This window comes from Amblyraja radiata, chromosome 14 (assembly GCF_010909765.2).
Source record: "Amblyraja radiata isolate CabotCenter1 chromosome 14, sAmbRad1.1.pri, whole genome shotgun sequence".
Taxonomy (NCBI): domain Eukaryota; kingdom Metazoa; phylum Chordata; class Chondrichthyes; order Rajiformes; family Rajidae; genus Amblyraja; species Amblyraja radiata.
This window is the reverse complement of record NC_045969.1, coordinates 47,016,015-47,033,429: the sequence shown is the minus strand read 5'-3', so window position 1 is coordinate 47,033,429 and position 17,415 is coordinate 47,016,015. Positions and strand designations below refer to the sequence as shown.

The window sequence follows — 17,415 nt, the reverse complement described above, 5'->3', positions numbered from 1 at the left end:
ATGGAGAGGGCAAAAATAAAATCCAAATGTATGAATTTAACTTAGACTGGAGCACAGAAACGCTTGTTCAAGCTGCAGATGTGGTCACAATATTTGCCACTGGTTAATGCAAATTCTAATCCACGTTTTGTTACTGTCCTTAGGCCTTACCCCAAAAAATGTTTAAATTACTTGACTGGCTTAGATATTCAATGGATCCACAATGCATTGGAAGTACAAACACCAGCTTTAACATAATTTTCAATTTAGTACGAATAGATTTGTTACACACAAAATGTACTTAACTGAGAATTCAGCCTTAACCTACAGAGCGTTTTATTATCATATGAACTGAAAAGGAACAATGACATTCTTACTTGCAGCAGCACAATAGATATGTGAACAGAGTACTCTGTAGGGACCATAATAAACAACAGATAAAGATGTTCTATATATGTAAAAAAAAAACACAAATAATGGTACAACCCCCCATGTAGTGCAGAGCTTATTTAGTGGTTTTAGTTTTTAATAGCCTGATAGTTGTTGGGAAGAAGCTGCTCCGGAACCTGGACATTACAGGTTGCAGGCTCCTATACCTTCTTCCCGATGGCAGAAGTAAAATGAAAGTGTGGCCACAATGAATGATGTGGCTTCTTGATGATGCTGGCTGCCTTTTTGAGGCAGCGACTCCTGTAGATCCTTTCAATGATGGGGATCAGTATTCGTGATGGATCGGGCACTGTTCACCACTTTTTGTAACTCTCTTTGTTCCTGGGCATTCGAGTGTCCGATCCAGGCCGTGACACAACCAGTCAATATACTCTCTACTGTACAACTATAGAAGTTTAAGTGTTGGTCGACATACCGAATCTCCTCAGTCTTCTGAGGAAGTAGAGGCATTGATGGCTTTCTTTGTGATTGCATCAATGTGTTGGGTTCAGAACAGATCTTCAGAGATATACAACCCCAGGAATCTGAAGGTTTTGACCCTCTCCACCACCATCCCGTTGATGAAGACAGGTTTGTGGATCCTCTGTCTTCCTCTTCCAAAGTCAACAATCACCACTCATCACTCCCATCTCATCCTTAAAACATTTTGGGAATTTTTTGTGTTGAGAATATATATGCTGAATTATATATTATAAATAACCTCATTATAGTTGCACCTTAAGTAGTGCCACGTTTAAGATGGAAACTTTCCTCTGAATTTATATGGCTGGAATGTAATATCCATATAGACTAAATAAATTACTTATTCATTATAAGTTGAGTTTAGTTTAGTTTAGAGTTACAATGTGTAAACAGCCCTTTGGCCCACTGGGTCCACATCAACGAACGATCATCTGTCCACAAGTTCTATCCTACACACTAGAGACAATTTGCAGAAGCCATTTAACCTACACTCCTGCACATCTTTGGAATGTGGGATAAATCCGGAGCAGCCGGAGAAAGCCCACACGGTCATGAGGAGAACGTACAAACTCCTTACAGACACCACCTGTAGTCAGGATCAAACCCGGGTCTCTGGCACTGTAATGCCCCTGTCCCACTTATGCCCCTGTCCCACTTAGGAAACCTGAACGGAAACATCTGGAGATTTTGCGCCCCACCCAAGGTTTCCCACTTAGGAAACCTGAACGGAAACCTCTGGAGATTTTGCGCCCCACCCAAGGAAACCTTGGGTGGGGCGCAAAGTCTCCAGAGGTTTCCATTCAGGTTTCCTAAGTGGGACAAGGGCATAAGGCAGCAACTCTACTGCTGCGTCATTTGCCGCTGTAAGCTGTTCCAAATGTTTCCCCTAGATTTGTATAAAGACATAACACCTTTGCCATTATTTACCAAATTCAGGATGTTAGAAAAATACCACTGTCACAATGCAATATGCAATGTGTGTATTAGATAATCCACATGAACATTTTCACTAGTGGCAGAATTAGTTTGAACGACAAACCTTTCAACAAGTGCTTAACAAAATATGTAAGAATACGCAATGAGAAAAGCTCCTCCAATTCAACTGCAGCTGGCCTGATGGTATCAGTCAAGATGATATCAAGAGGCTAGCGTGCCACACTTGCTGAATATGATTTAGAAGTGTCACATCTTGCTGTTTACAAAATTCAACGGAGACTCACCAGGTAAGGCATTAAAAAGAGACCATTTGATCTCTCTTCGAGGCAGAAGAGATAATGTGGCATTATTTATAAAAGAACCAAAGGTAAAATCAAAACCCTTGATTTCTTTGCTGATATTCATCACTGGGTCAGCAGAACAACATGGATTACCTCAGTACATCCTATTGCCGGGCTCTCCAACATGGAGATTGATTGCTGAGTTTTGCTATAAAACAACAGTAACTGCTTCAACTGCAGTCAATCAGGTACCAACAAGCCACTGTCAACTCTTGGTGGCATAATAGTCCAACCTTCTCTAAGACAACTAATTACCAACTAGTTCAAGAGTTCAAGTTCAAGAGAGTTTATTGTTTTGAAGTTGCAGCAAGAAATTATTAAATGCAACTTTTGTGTCAAAAATGTCACTTTCAACTGACCCCCCCCCCCCCCCCCCCCCATCACCCCAGGAACAGATATGCTTTATTTGGCTCAGTGCTTAACAATCGATGTTGCCTTGCTATCCAGACTTCTGAGGGGCCACATACAAAACTTAGATGATTTGCTTTCTATCATCATTTTATCAAGTTCAGCTTTCACATGAATACAATATTATTGGTAACAAGTACTAATATGTAAAAGTACAAAACTGCTTTAAGATTTGTTGAGGCTTTGAAAGACTCTAAAATGCGTTTGTTTTCACATATCCATAAAAAACAGATTGCTTGAGAATTAAATGGAGACACAAGAGACTGCAGATGCTGGAATCTTAAGCAAAAAAAAACTAATTGGTGGATGAACTCAGCAGGTCTGAAGAAAGGTCCCAACCCAAAATGTAATCTGTACATTTCCTTCCATAGACATTGCCTGACTGAGTTCCTCCAGATATTTACTTTTTGCTTGAGAGCTACTTGCCCAATTGTAGGGTGGTATTACAGGTATTGCAGCCGTCTCAGAGACCCAGATTAAATTCTGACTTCCAATACCATTTGCATCTTCTCCCTATGGTCAAGTGGTCTCCCCCACTCCTCGCCGCGTCTTCCAGTTTCCTCCCATATCCCAAGGACATGATGCATGATCCGTTAATTGTCTACTGCTAGTTGACCCTACTGTGGGCGAGTAGTAGGAGAATCAGGTGGTGTTAAGATCAACAGATCATGCGATAGGAGCAGAATTAAGCCATTTGGCCCATCTCCCTTCTAACCCCATTCTCCTGCCTTTTCCCCATAACCTCTGACCCAGCAATGGACATGTCAATGAGGAATAGGTTACCAAGGGAATAAGTGGGGGAATGGAGCTGAATGAATGTTCTGAGAGCTAACAAAGACTCGATGGGCTGAATGACCTCCTTCCATGTCATGAGGGAATATATAATGTGAAATGCCACATGGCAATAAGCAGCATGACAACATTGAACAGCGTGGAAGTAGTACCTTGCCATGCTAAATTGTTCCATTTTAGCTTTGGAACTAAGAATGCCATGACCATTCACGACTGAACCACATTAGGAAGTCTTTCATTTTATATTTAAAATCAAGCTAATTTATTTTCCTTCATCAGCTGTAACTGCTATTATTGTCAATGCATCAGCCGAATCATTATTTTAAGCTGACATAAGCCACTTGATTTTGTGAACTGTGACATGAACAATGAAAGCACTTTAAATGGACCGTTAAACCCACCACATTTTAGCTTCCGGCTCCAATTCAGAGGCAGGCTATCTTTTACATGGGGAATTTCTTAATCTGGGGATGGGAAATCTCCACCTAAAGGAATAGCAATATTTTTGGAAGAAACGCCTTGGTTGCTGACAATTTCAATTATTCATCCACTAATTATCAGGGTGAATAACCCACAATCAGTTCGAAAGAAGGAACCAATTTAAATTCTGCACATGCTTCTAAGCTTTAATGACTTTCAATCTTCTAACAAAGGGCATGGCATCTATTCGGGTAGAACATGAAAAGCATAATTTGTTCATTATTATGAAATGTGGTTTCCCTTTTGATTTCTAGAGGTCTCAGCGACAAAGAATGCTGTGTAAACAACTAGGAACATACAAATAATCAGTACAGAATAACCTGAACTCAAACCACATGATAATCTAACAATATGCTTCACTGTGTTTCCCAGATGGGATTGACAGATAATATGTGACAATGGTAAAAGAGAGACAATGGATGATGGAAAAGGGAAATAAAAAGAAAAATTAAGACATTCATTTTTAAATTGATCTTGAACAAACACTTTGGCAGAACAATCAAGTAAGTGAGTACACACAATCGTAATGGAGTCCTCCCAATTAAATGGAAGCAAAATCAGGCAGCCTTTGCAAATGGGTATGGATCCTGGCTACATTATTTTCACACTGTCAGGAAATATTTCATGCCCTGGCATGAAAGGTAAAACATCCACCCTCTGGCAGTACTTACATGCAGAGATACATCAAAAACATATTACGTTCCCCCCTCCCATTGCAAATGTGACTATTTCACTGCTCACCAAATAACATAGTGCCCTTGCTTTAAAAGCAACAATGCAAATAATACAAACAGTGACTGATAGCAAATCCATTTGTGATGCATGAACATTAAGGTGAGGATCCATATGACTTGTGCAATTCACCATTTACATTTGAGCTTGTGTAATCTGGCCAAATAATATCTCATGTAATCCCTCAAACATGCAGCCGAAACCTCAACCCCCAGGAATGATTCAGATGTGTCCTAACATTTTCGACTGTGCCAGGATCACATGGCCCCATATCTCATCCAACCATGGACCAAAGTGCTAATTCTAAATGTGAGCCAAGATTTACTTCTCTAAACCACAAGCAGCATTTGTCTGCTTGCGGCGTCAAGGAGACCTAGTGCAATAGGAGCCAATGGACATCAAGGGAAAAGCATTCCAACGGTTAGGGTTTATCTCACAAGGATGGTTGGGGCCGTCGAAGGTTAATCATCCCAACTTCAGACAACACCATGAAAATTCCTCAGGGCAGTGTCCCAGGCACAATCATTTTCAGCTGTTTCATCAATGAACCTCCATGATAGCACAAGAACACAAGAAAATAAGAGCAAGAATAGGCTTTCCCTCCATTCAATATATTCATGGCTCATCTACTAGTGGCCTCAACTCTTCTTCTGTGCCAGTTCCCCGTAAACTGCACTGAGGTGCGGAGGCCACAGTGCCTGCCTGAAAGCCCCGACGGCTTGGTGTACTGCAGAACCAGCCCGTAGGTTTGGCCAAGCCGTGGGACCAGGTATCCACCCAAAGGATCCGGAGGACCCGAAGGCTCGGCGGACCGTGCTACCTGGAGGGAGCCACGGGAGACGTCGGACGTGAGGGGTAAGGGCCGGTAGGTGGGTGATCTGGGGTAATGCCTCCAGCGCCTTCAGGGTCAGCTTTTGGAGGCACTCCTGGGACACAAAGATGTCCGGGCCCGGGACGTCGGTTTGCGGGGCAATCCGGTCAAAGGCGCTAGAGGAGGGTCGTGCTGGAGCCTGGGGCCTACCTGGATTGGAAACTGTTGCAGTAGACTGAGGTTACGGGCGGAATGGACTTTGGATGTGGAAATTGCGCCAAAACATGGTGGTGGCCGTGGCGTCTGCACGTGTAAATATGCAAAAGGAATTTCACTGTGCACATGTTGCACATGTGACAAATAAAGCAACATAGTACGACCATTAAACTACAATTCTCAACCTTCAAACTATTATCTATCTCCACCCAAAATTCATCCAATGACCTGGCCTCTATCACCCCAGATGGAAGAACACTTCAGAGATTCAAAATCCTCCAAATTTCTATGCACCTCAGTTTTGAATGATTTTGTAGTTATATCCCCTTGATTGTGACTCTCTCACTAATGAAAATAATCCAACATCCACCTTGACAAGCCCCCTTGTTTGAATAAAGTCACCACTTATTCTTTTAAACTGCTAGTAATACAGGCCCAAAATGTCAAACATCTTTTAATAGGACAATCCTCCTAACACAGGAGTTTACTGTGGATCGCTTCCAACAGGCAGGAGAATTGAGTCGAGAGGAAAAAATAGATAATCCATGATCGAATGGCAGAGCTGGCAAAATGGGCTGAATGGCCTAATCCTGCTCTTATGTCTTTTGGTTTTATGAATACAGGAAACGTGGTCAGCTATTTGAGGATAGGAGGACTCACCGGGCCAGAAGGCCTGTTTTTGTGTATGATTAGGAGGGGAGAAGAGTGAGTGGGGGATGGTCACAGCCATAGGTGTATCCACCCAAGATGTTCAGGGAGCAGGTCTCCTATTTGAACTAACCCTGGAACAAATTGTGAAAGGTTTTCAATAAAATCCTAGGGCGGCACGGTGGCGCAGCGGTAGAGTTGCTGCCTTCCAGCGGCAGTAGACCTGGGTTCGATCCTGACCATGGGTGCTATCTGTATGGAGTTTGTACGTTCTCCCCGTGACCGCGTGGGTTTTCTCCAAGATTTTCAGTTTCCTCCCACACGTACAGGTTTGTAGGTTTGGTATATAAATGTAAATTGTCCCAAGTGTGTGTAGGATAATGTTAATGTGCCGGGATCTCTGGTCGTTCCGGACTAGGTGGGCCAAGCTCTCTTAACTAAACTAAAATTGTTTCCTCCCGAAATCAGAGCAGGCCATGAACAAGGTTGTCAGAGGTTAGCAGAAGAGTAATTTGATTTCAAGAGAGCATAAACAGTAACATTTTAGATCCAAAATAAACACTTAATTCCCATTGAATTGCAATGATAAAGCCATTTAAAAATATGGAACATTCCATCATCTGTTCTAACAGTATAGCGATAACAGAATAAATATTGATTCTTTAAAAAAAGAAATGGAAATTTTCTATTTAAACATAACGTGCTGTGTGCTAATGCATTATCAATAATTTCATTATATTTTAATATTTCATATACATTTCCCATTGCAGGTAACCTGTATTTTTATTTAAATTAATTCAAATGAGTTACTTTGATTTTATTTGAACTTGGGGTCTCTCTCATAACTAACAGACCCTGATCTGGAGGGTGAACATCTGGTCTCTTTACACCTGGTCCACAGCACATTATTTTCATAGTTGTTCGGAACAACTGTGCCATCTTGATTAAATCCCCAGTTTCTCCCCTAGGTGCTGCAGGTTAGTTTCTCCGCACAACTCGCTCCGACGTGCTTAGTAACCCGAAACGTGGCCAGTGGTGGGTATAAATTTGCCATCAGTCATTCTGCAACACAACTGTTAATGTGAAGTCATCACGCTACATGTTAAGAACACCATTCCTTCCAACGTCTTATTTGCAAATAAGCAGGTGCTATTTTATCTTCAATTAGATTTTCTTATATAAATATTGCTGCATGTAATTTCTGAATATTCTGCTTATATTCTACTCATGAAAAGCGCCCAATGTTTATTGTCTCGACTTTTAGGAATGAATGAATTTGCCAAGGCCCAACTCCTTCATAGAACAAGACATTAATGACAGTCACTGTGATAAAAAAGAGTGCGTTCAAGCCTCAATTATGCAGTTTAGTTCAGCTATGCAGCAATGTTTACACAGCACAGGGGTGGACATCATCCTCACTGATGATTAAAAGTACAGTTCACTTCACCAATTCTGAATCTTCTTTACATCATCTCTATGGGGCTTGTTCTAGTTGGAAGCAATTATAATTGGACCTCCGCCAAAATTATTTTATTTTGGAAAAACAAAGTCAAATTTATTCAAGATGCCGCTGGTGAGATTTCCAAAGATTAATCATCTCATTCTCAATCATTACTACACGAGCAGGATTAAAACTGTATAAAATAATCCTGGAGACCAAGATTGCAAGTTTCATCCCATCAGTCTGGACAGGGTTCAAATAATAAGAAGTTTCCTTGAAACATAAAATGCCATTGTTTTGGCAAATCTTTGCAATGCAGAAATAACTGTTGAGCATTGAGCATAGAATACAATATCAATGTTCTTTTCCTTTTATGTATAAATGGGATTTCAAAGGAGAGATTGAAAAAGTTGTCCCATAACTACTGAGATGAATTGAATGTTTTATCAGAGCAATTATTAAAGAAATCTGGATCACTAACAATCACAGCGAAAGGGCGGCACGGTGACGCAACGGTATGTTTGCTGCCTTACAGCGCTTACAGCGGCAGAGACCAGGCTTCATTCCCGACTACTGGTGCTGTCTGTATGGAGTTTGTACGTTCTCCTTGTGACCTGCGTGGGTTTTCTCCGAGATCTTCGGTTTCCTCCCAACCCCAAAGACGTTCAGGTTTGTAGGTTAGTTGGTTTGGTATAAGTGTAAATGGTCCCTACTTTCTGTAGGATAGTGTTAATGTGCGAGGATCACTGGTCGGTGTAGACCGAAGAACCTGGTTCTGCGCTGCATCTCTAAACAAAACTAAATAATGTATTCCGAAGATATTAAATACCTAATTTATGGTCCAATGGATTTTCTTGTAAAATGTAAACCTATCTACTTCATGATTGCACAGTGGAATACATATAACCCAATTAATCTGTTGTGCCAATTACACCTAATGAGAAGAGGCTAGAACTGAAAAGAACTTCAAATCCCAATCATTTGAATTTCATGCACAAATGCGCATTTTAAAATTAAATTAAATTACTTGCTAAATTCACAGAATGCCTAGCCGCAGTTTGACAAAATTTGGAAATGTAAGATTTCTTTGTGGGTAAAATTATTTAAAATAGTATATCTTCTGTAACAGTATGCAGTGGATTATGGCAATGTTCCACCTTCTCTGGGACCTTCTTACAAAGGAATGAATAAATCTCAGTGGCAATTCCATGAAATGAGTTTGGGTAATCACACATCAGGATTAATTTGCACATCTATATACATATTATTTAACACCGTTGTTTTTAGGGTGCAACCAACTGTTTACATCCAAGTAGATTCAACTAGATTTTCGTGGTCAAATTAAGTCGCAAATTGAATGAGCATTTCCCAATACATAAAGTAAACAAGTAACCAATTCAAAAAAGATAAAATATAAATTTCAATGCTGCATTAACATTGTTTCTTGTCTTATAACATCTAAATTCAAGCAGCATTTGTATCAGGAGAGAACACACTTCATAAATTATGGGCTGGGATTTGTTGTTCGTAGCTATGATGTGAATTGATTTAACAGAATCATGGGAATTTCCAGAACTAGATATTAGCATCTGGCCCTGAACACCATGCAGATTAAAACTCATTCATAGTACAAGCCAGCGGTCAAATGGATCAATTGTAATCATGTATTGTCTTTCTGCTGACTGGTTGACTGACACGCAACAAAAGCTTTTCACTGTACCTCGGTACACGTGACAATTAACTAAGCTGAACTAAACAGAACTCAACTGAAGACACCATGGTGCCCCAATTTCCTTCTAGCTCAATGTACGAGGAATCCAGCTAATCCCAGCTGCCAATCCTTATCTGCTGGTTCTTCAACAATACGGTAATTAGACCATCAGACCCCATACACCTTCACCATCAGACATCCAATGCTCTGTATTCCAGCCCCAACAGATTAACAATGTGAAGTGCAATAAACCCTCGATATAATAGATCTCTTTATAATGGATTTTGGCTATACATAGAAACATAGACACATAGAAAATAGATGCAGGAGTAGGCCATTCGGCCCTTCGAGCCTGCACCGCCATTCAATATGATCATGGCTGATCATCCAACTCAGTATCCTGTACCTGCCTTCTCTCCATACCCCCTGATCCCTTTAGCCACAAGGGCCACATCTAACTCCCTCTTAAATATAGCCAATGAACTGGCCTCAACTACCTTCTGAGGCAGAGAATTCCAGAGATTCACCACTCTCTGTGTGAAAAATGTTTTCCTCATCTCGGTCCTAAAAGATTTCCCCCTTATCCTTAAAGTGTGACCCCTTGTTCTGGACTTCCCCAACATCGGGAACAATCTTCCTGCATCTAGCCTGTCCAACCCCTTAAGAATGTTGTAAGTTTCTATAAGATCCCCCCTCAATCTTCTAAATTCTAGCGAGAAAAGCCGAGTCTATCCAGTCTTTCTTCATATGAAAGTCCTGACATCCCAGGAATATAGCAGCCAGAGCATCCCCACAATAATGATATACCACTGTTTCTTTAAGAACATAGGCTACTATTTGCACAGTGGAGGACATAGAAATTTACAAGCCATTGCTTCGATCAACACTTGTGCAATGATAAAGAACACGAGTGGAGTAACTCAGCCAGTCAGGCAACATCTCTGGAGAGCATAGATAGGTGACATTTCAGGTTGAGACCCACTGCCGCATCACACCACACACCCGACCACCACGAGGCCGAGACCCCCAGCATCAATGTTCACTGCTTCTCTGAGGACCAGGACCACCTTGCTGCTTCCGACCAACACCACCTGGCTGCTTCTAGACCAGTCCCAACAACCTTCACTGCTGGCCCGCACCACATGCAGTCCGGACCTATTGCCACCACCGCCAGACCCACACAGCTTCCTTAGCCACTTCCACCACCGCTGACCCTTACCTGCACTCTGGCCATGTGGGCCATGACCCATGACCCCACGGATCCTCACCTCCCCTCCGGCTGCCAGCTCGCTGAGAATCTGAAGAAGGGTCTTCACCTAAAACGTCACTTATCCATGTTCTCCAAAGATGCTATTTGACCTGCTGAGTTACTCCAGCACTTTGTGTCCCTTTTGTGTATAAATCAACATCTGCAGTTCTTTGTTTCATCAGCAATAACGGACACCACCTACCTACCTCCCCCCATCTCCAACGACAACAGCCACCTGGGAATTCTGGTTCTTCATTACTAATTACTTGAAATAAGATTCCAGCAAAAGTGAGAGTCAAACATGGTAACTTCACTGGCTTCTCCCACATCTCTGGTCAGAATGATTGCAATGTGGCATTAAGGTTGAAGCTACACTCACAATCACCCAAGACTGGAGATTAATTTCCCTCATCTCATCGTTTAAAATCTGCCAGGCCATGATCCTGTTTCAGGGATCTTGCACTTTATTGTCTAACATGACTGCAATCGACTTATTTTTGAGTTGTAACAACCAAACGTCCTTAAAGTAGGAGATAGCAATAAAACATTAATCAATATGACCGTGCAAATAGAAACTGTTCTCTATTATAAACAGTTAAATTAATTTATTGGCATCATTAAAAACTCATTCAGGATCATTCTTCTGTGTAATATACTCCATGGAGAGCATAAACACGGCAAATAGTTATATTTTAAAATTATTTATCACAACTGGGAAGGGTATAGCAGCTATTAAAACAGATTCATTTAAATTATATCACACTTGGCATAGATTATAATGGTATTGATGTTGATGGAACCATTAGGAATCTTAAATTCAACAATACTCACCTTAACCTTCTATCAGATAAAACCATTAGTGATAAATAAAGCAGAACAATTTACACATCAGGATGAACACATATGGGCTGTATTAAATAGCTGTAATGTTTTTCAACAACCCAATAAATGCTAACTTGTACAAATGACTAAACCAAGGCCTTGCGTTTGGTAAATTCTAAAAAGTAGAATAATTAATAACCAACAGTATAATCCAATACATCAGCAAACTAATGCTATAATCATTCGTTTTGAAGAAAATAGTGATTGCAACTGCAATATAGAAAACGTGCATTTACTGTATATAGCACAGTTTAAAGCCTCAGCGTGCCCCCAAAAGATCTCTGGAACCATAACTATACTTGAAATGTTCTCACTGTTCTAATATAGGGACATTTTCTTTCGAGAGTTTGCCCTTTATATATCCGAGGCAAAGGTTCCAAAGCAAGCAGGTAGGAAAGATCAGACTACGGTTGATCATTCAATACGATAGAACTTTATTTATCCAAGGTGGGAAATTGGTCTGCCAACAGACATAAAACACAAAATACATGAAACGTGAAATTAAAGTGATGAGTGGAAAGGATTAGGGATATGCAAAGATTGGGGTGGGGAGGGGAGTCAGTCTACCCCACGACAGAAGGGGGAAGCGTTGTACAGATTGACAGCCACAGGGAAGAAGGATCTCCTGAAATCTGTTGCTGCTTTCAGATGCAATCCTGCATTGATTCGCTGTCTACCCCTTCAGATGGATTTACAAGTGTCCATGATATTTAATTATTGCATTCTCCAGAGGTTTGACAGCACATAATCCCACCACAGCACTTGGCAACAGATAATAAGGTGTTTCTTTCTCTCTTCATAACTGTTCCATAGTGATCCGTTTCTGTTGACATGCTGATCACCTGCGAATACCTTCTCGGAGCTGTTGCTGGGAGACAAAGTAGCATTCATGGAGGTACACTTGCCTTAACTTCGCCTGAAGCAATGGATGGATATTTTGCTTCTGGAGGGCAATAAATAGTATCTGATATTAGGTAGAGCTGCTCTGCCTATTTATTTATTTATAATTATATTATGCTGAGCAGGTTGCAAAAAAATAAGAGTTAATAATGTCACAGAAGGGGAAACCAAGTATTTAGTGAATCTGACAAGCAACTGGAGTTCTCCTAACATCAGCCTGATTGAGGGACAAGGCAACAAACAGTGCATTTTTTTTTTCATTACCTGATTGGAAATTAAATTTGAAAAGGGAAAAATTGGACAGAATGAGAAGAAGCAGAAAAGAAAATTAGCAACACACCTTCTCTTTTATATGTTCAAATAAAGAAAATCTGACACGCATATTGAATGTACCCTCAGTTAATTTTCATGTGAGAGGTGTTATAGAGTCATAGAGTGATATAGTGTGGAAACAGGCTCTTCGGCCCAACTTACCCACACTAGCCAAAATGTTCCAGCTCTCCTAGTCCCACCTGCCCGCATTTGGTCCATATCCCTCCAAACCTGTCCTATCCATGTACCTGTCTAAGGTAGACAAAATTGCTGGAGAAATTCAGCGGGTGCGGCAGCATCTGTTGAGCGAAGGAAATAGACAACGTTTCAGGCCGAAACCCTTCTTCAGACTGAAGCCCTTCTTCAGTCTGAAGAAGGGTTTCGGCCCGAAACGTTGCCTATTTCCTTCGCTCCATAGATGCTGCAGCACCTGCTGAGTTTCTCCAGCAATTTTGTCTACTTTCGATTCTCCAACATCTGCAGTTCCTTCTTGAACATGTACCTGTCTAGCTGTTTATTAAGTGTTAGGACAGTCCTTGCCTCAACTACCTCCCCTGGCAACTCGTTCAATACACCCACCGGCAGTAATTAAAATAAATTGTTCTTAAAAAGTTCATAATGAAACAAACATGATTTAACTAACTGTAACAAGTCTAGTTCATATATCCTGAGCGAATAGGGAAACTTTCCACTTTTGGATTTACACATTCCACAGTGCATCTATCCAGAAATAATGATGCCATGAGAATACTACTTAAGAGACCTAGATGGTGTAGTGCAAGTGAAATGTTTGTGGCTGCAGGAGTCAATACTTTACAGACTGTCTTAAGAAATCTTATGTATAAATTTATTTGCCAGATTAATGACTCTGAAAATGTAATCATCTAGGTCTCATCAAACATAAGGTTTAGCACTACACGCTAACAATCCCAGTTGTGGAGACATTGGTATAGTTGTCTCGTTGTAGGACACTGATTTTTTAATTCTTGATCTTAAACCATGTGTTATGCTTTTGTATGTACAATAATTAATTGTGCTTTTGTATGCAATTTATTCTATGTAATGTATTTTATCTGGACCTTGAGTCTGTAATAAAAAGTAAATAAGTAACTGTTTGCCAACAATCTAGTTTCTACCTCATCTGAAACTGTGACCAAATTCACATGGATGTTTGTATTCACCAACACATCAAAAATGTCTTCACTCTGTGCGAAAGACGAGAAAACTAGCAAGTGTTTAAATAAAATTTGAAGATTGATTGCTGTGACTAACCCTGCCAGAGTGAGCATTGATTCTATTTTTTACCTATTTAAAACAAATTAATGCAGAAAGAATGGTGAAAAAGTATTTTTATGCCTCAAGGAGGGGAAATTGCAGAAAAATGATGCATTTTGATGGAGATTTTATTAAATCCACTTATTCAATTTCCAGTTTATATTAAGCAACATTGTGTCGCTGCTAAACAGAATACAGAACTATGTTTAAAAAAACAGGACAAATCCTTTCAGAATGAACAGAGATTTCAGATGTTAAGCCTCAGGTAGCGATCTACCTCCCCCACTTTTGCTGATGACTTCCACCATGTACGAGAATGTACATTTGTACGAGAATAGTCATACTTGAAGATGGTCCTTCTAGTCATCAATAAGGGGAATGCATTGACATTTTTGGTGACTTCTGCTCATCTTCTATAATATATCCATCTATAAAAATGTATTCATGGTTTAAGTAGAATTGTTTAAGAAAATTTGCAGCTCAGATTCCTCTTCCCAATCTACTTTGAATTTGCCTCAGTATTCGCCATTCTACCTGCAATGTTTGATTACGGGCATCAATTTAATCCATCAAGTGAATCCAGCACTGTGATACAAGAAAGGAGCTAGGCTATCAACAGCAGCGCTAAAGCTCGTGTTGGGTTACTAAACTGGGATCCCAACAGACCTTTATATTCCAATGAATACACACTAAACAAATGTTTTCCCATTCAAATACAAAGTTAGCATATAGGCATAGCAAGAAATGAGGAAAGCAAATTGAATGTTGACCTTTATTGCAAAAAAAAAGCAGATATCACTGCTCCATCAACCTGCATTTGATCCTGACCCTCTGATTCCCATGGGTGATCCCAGTTTCTCCTACATCCCAAACTGTTGTCAGATATTGGCTATTTTAAATTTCTCCTTGGGATGGGGTGGGAAGTGGTGGGGGGGACATGAAAGGCATGGAAGAGAGAATAAGTTGCAGGGAATGTGGGCGAATAGGACAGATGGGAGTAATCTAAGAGCAGGCATCAACTCAATCGTCCTTCTACATCATAAAGGAGGAATAAAGTAGAATATGAAATAAATGATGTAGGAAAGTTGGATGAGAATGTACATGGCACGATTAGGAAGTTTGCAGATGACACAAAAGTGGGTGGTATTGTAGATAGTGAAGGTTATGGAAAAATTGCAGCAGGATCATGATCGATTGGCCACATCGGATGAGGAATGGGTGATGGAATTTAATACTGAGAAATGTGAGGAGTTACATTTGGCAGGACCTACATGGTGAATGGTAGGGCTCTGAGGAGTGTTGCAGAGCAGAGGGATCTAGGAGTGCAGGTACATAGTTCCTTGAAAGTGGCGTCACAGGTAGATGGGATGGTCAAAAATGCTTTTGGCATATTGGCCTTCATCTGAGTATAGAAGTTGTGAGATAATGTTGCAGTTATATAAGACAATGCTGGGGGCACATTTAGAGTATTGTGTTCAGTTTTGGGCATCATATTAGAAGAAAGATGTTGTCAAGATGGAAAAGGTACAGAGAAGATTTACAAGGATGTTGCCAGGACTCGCAGGTCAGAGCTATAGGAAGAGATTGAACAGGTTAGGACTTTATTGCTCGGAGCCAAGAAGGATGAGGGGTGACCTTATAGAGATGTACAAAATCACGAGAAGAACAGATTGGGTAAACACACAGAGTCTCTTGCCCAGAGTGGGGAATCGAGAACCAGAGGACATAGGTTAAAGGTGAGGGGGGAAAAGATTTAATAGGCACCTGAGAAGTAACTTTTTTTTACATAAAGGGTGGTGGGTGTATGGACCGAGCTGCCGGAGGAGGTAGTTGAGGCAGGTACTCTTGCAACATTTAAGAAACATTTAGACAGGCACATGGATATGACAGGTTTAGAGGGATATGTGCCAAATGCTCTATATATTCAGGATCAGTTCCTGTGGATTGGATGGCAGCTAATGTTATCCCACTTTTTAAGAAAGGAGAGAGGGAGAAAACAGGGAATTATAGACGTTAGCCTGACATCAGTGGTGGGGAAGATGCTGGGGTCAATTATAAAAGATGAAAAGCGGCACAGTTGGATAGCAGTAACAGGATCGGTCCGAGTCAGCATGGATTTACGAAGGGGAAATCATGCTTGACTAATCATCTGGAATTTTTTGAGGGTGTAATTTGGAAAATGGACGAGAGAGCTAGTGGATGTAGTGTACCTGGTCTTTCAGAAAGTGTTTGATAAGGTCCCACATAGGAGATTAGTGGGCAAAATTAGAGCACATGGTATTTGGGGTAGAGTGCTGACATGGATAGGAAATTGGTTGGCAGACAGGAAACAAAGAGTGGGGATTAATGGACTCCTTTCAAAATGGCAGGCAGTGACTAGTGGGGTACCGCAAGGCTCGATGCTGGGACCACAGCTATTTACAATATACATTAATGATTTAGATGAAGGGATTAAAAGTAATATTAGCAAATTTGCAGATGACACAAAGCTGGGTGGAAGTGTGAACTATGAGGAGAATGCTATGAGAATGCAGGGTGACTTGGACAGGTTGGATGAGTGGGCAGATGCATGGCAGATGCAGTTTAATGTTGATAGATGTAAGGTTATCCACTTTGGTGGCAAGAACAGGAATGCAGATTATTATCCGAATGGTGTCAAGTTAGGAAAAAGGGAAGTACAATGAGATCTGGGGGGTCCTTGTACATCAGTCATGCAGGTTCAGCAGGCAGTGAAGAAGGCTAATGACATATTGGCCTTCATAGCAAAAGGAGTTGAGTATAGGAGCAAAGAGGTCCTTCTGCAGTTGCACAGGGCCCTGGTGAGACCACACCTGGAATATTGTGCGCAGTTTTGGTCCCCACATTTGAGGAAGGACATGCTTGCTATTGAGGGAGTGCTGCGGAGGTTCACGAGGTTAATTCCCGGGATGGCGGGACTGTCATATGTTGAAAGAATGGAGCGACTGTGCTCGTATACACTGGAATTTAGAAGGATGAGAGGATATCTTATTGAAACATATAAGATTATTAAGGGATTGGGCATGCTCGAAGCAGGAAACATGTTCTCGATGTTGGGGGAGTCTTGAACCAGGGGCCATATTTTAAGAATAAGGGATAGGCCATTTAGAACGGAGATGAGGAAAAACGTTTTCACCCAGAGAGTTGTGAATCTGTGGAATTCTCTGCCTCAGAAGGCAGTGGAGGCTGATTCACTGGATGCTTTCACAAGAGAGTTAGATAGAGCTCTTAAAGATAGAGGAGTCAAGGGATATGGGGAGAAGGCAGGAACGGGGTACTGATTGTGCATGATCAGCCATGATCACAGTGAATGGTGGTGCTGGCTCAAAGGGCTGAATGGTCTACTCCTGCACCTATTGTATATTGTCTAAC

The 17,415-nt window shown here is 41.0% G+C and overlaps 1 protein-coding gene across 4 annotated transcripts in view; it reads right to left on the bottom strand.

The window, feature by feature from the left end:
- grik1 (glutamate ionotropic receptor kainate type subunit 1) overlaps nt 1–17,415 on the bottom strand; it is a 291,625-nt gene that overhangs the window by 170,803 nt on the left and 103,407 nt on the right. The window lies entirely within an intron of this gene.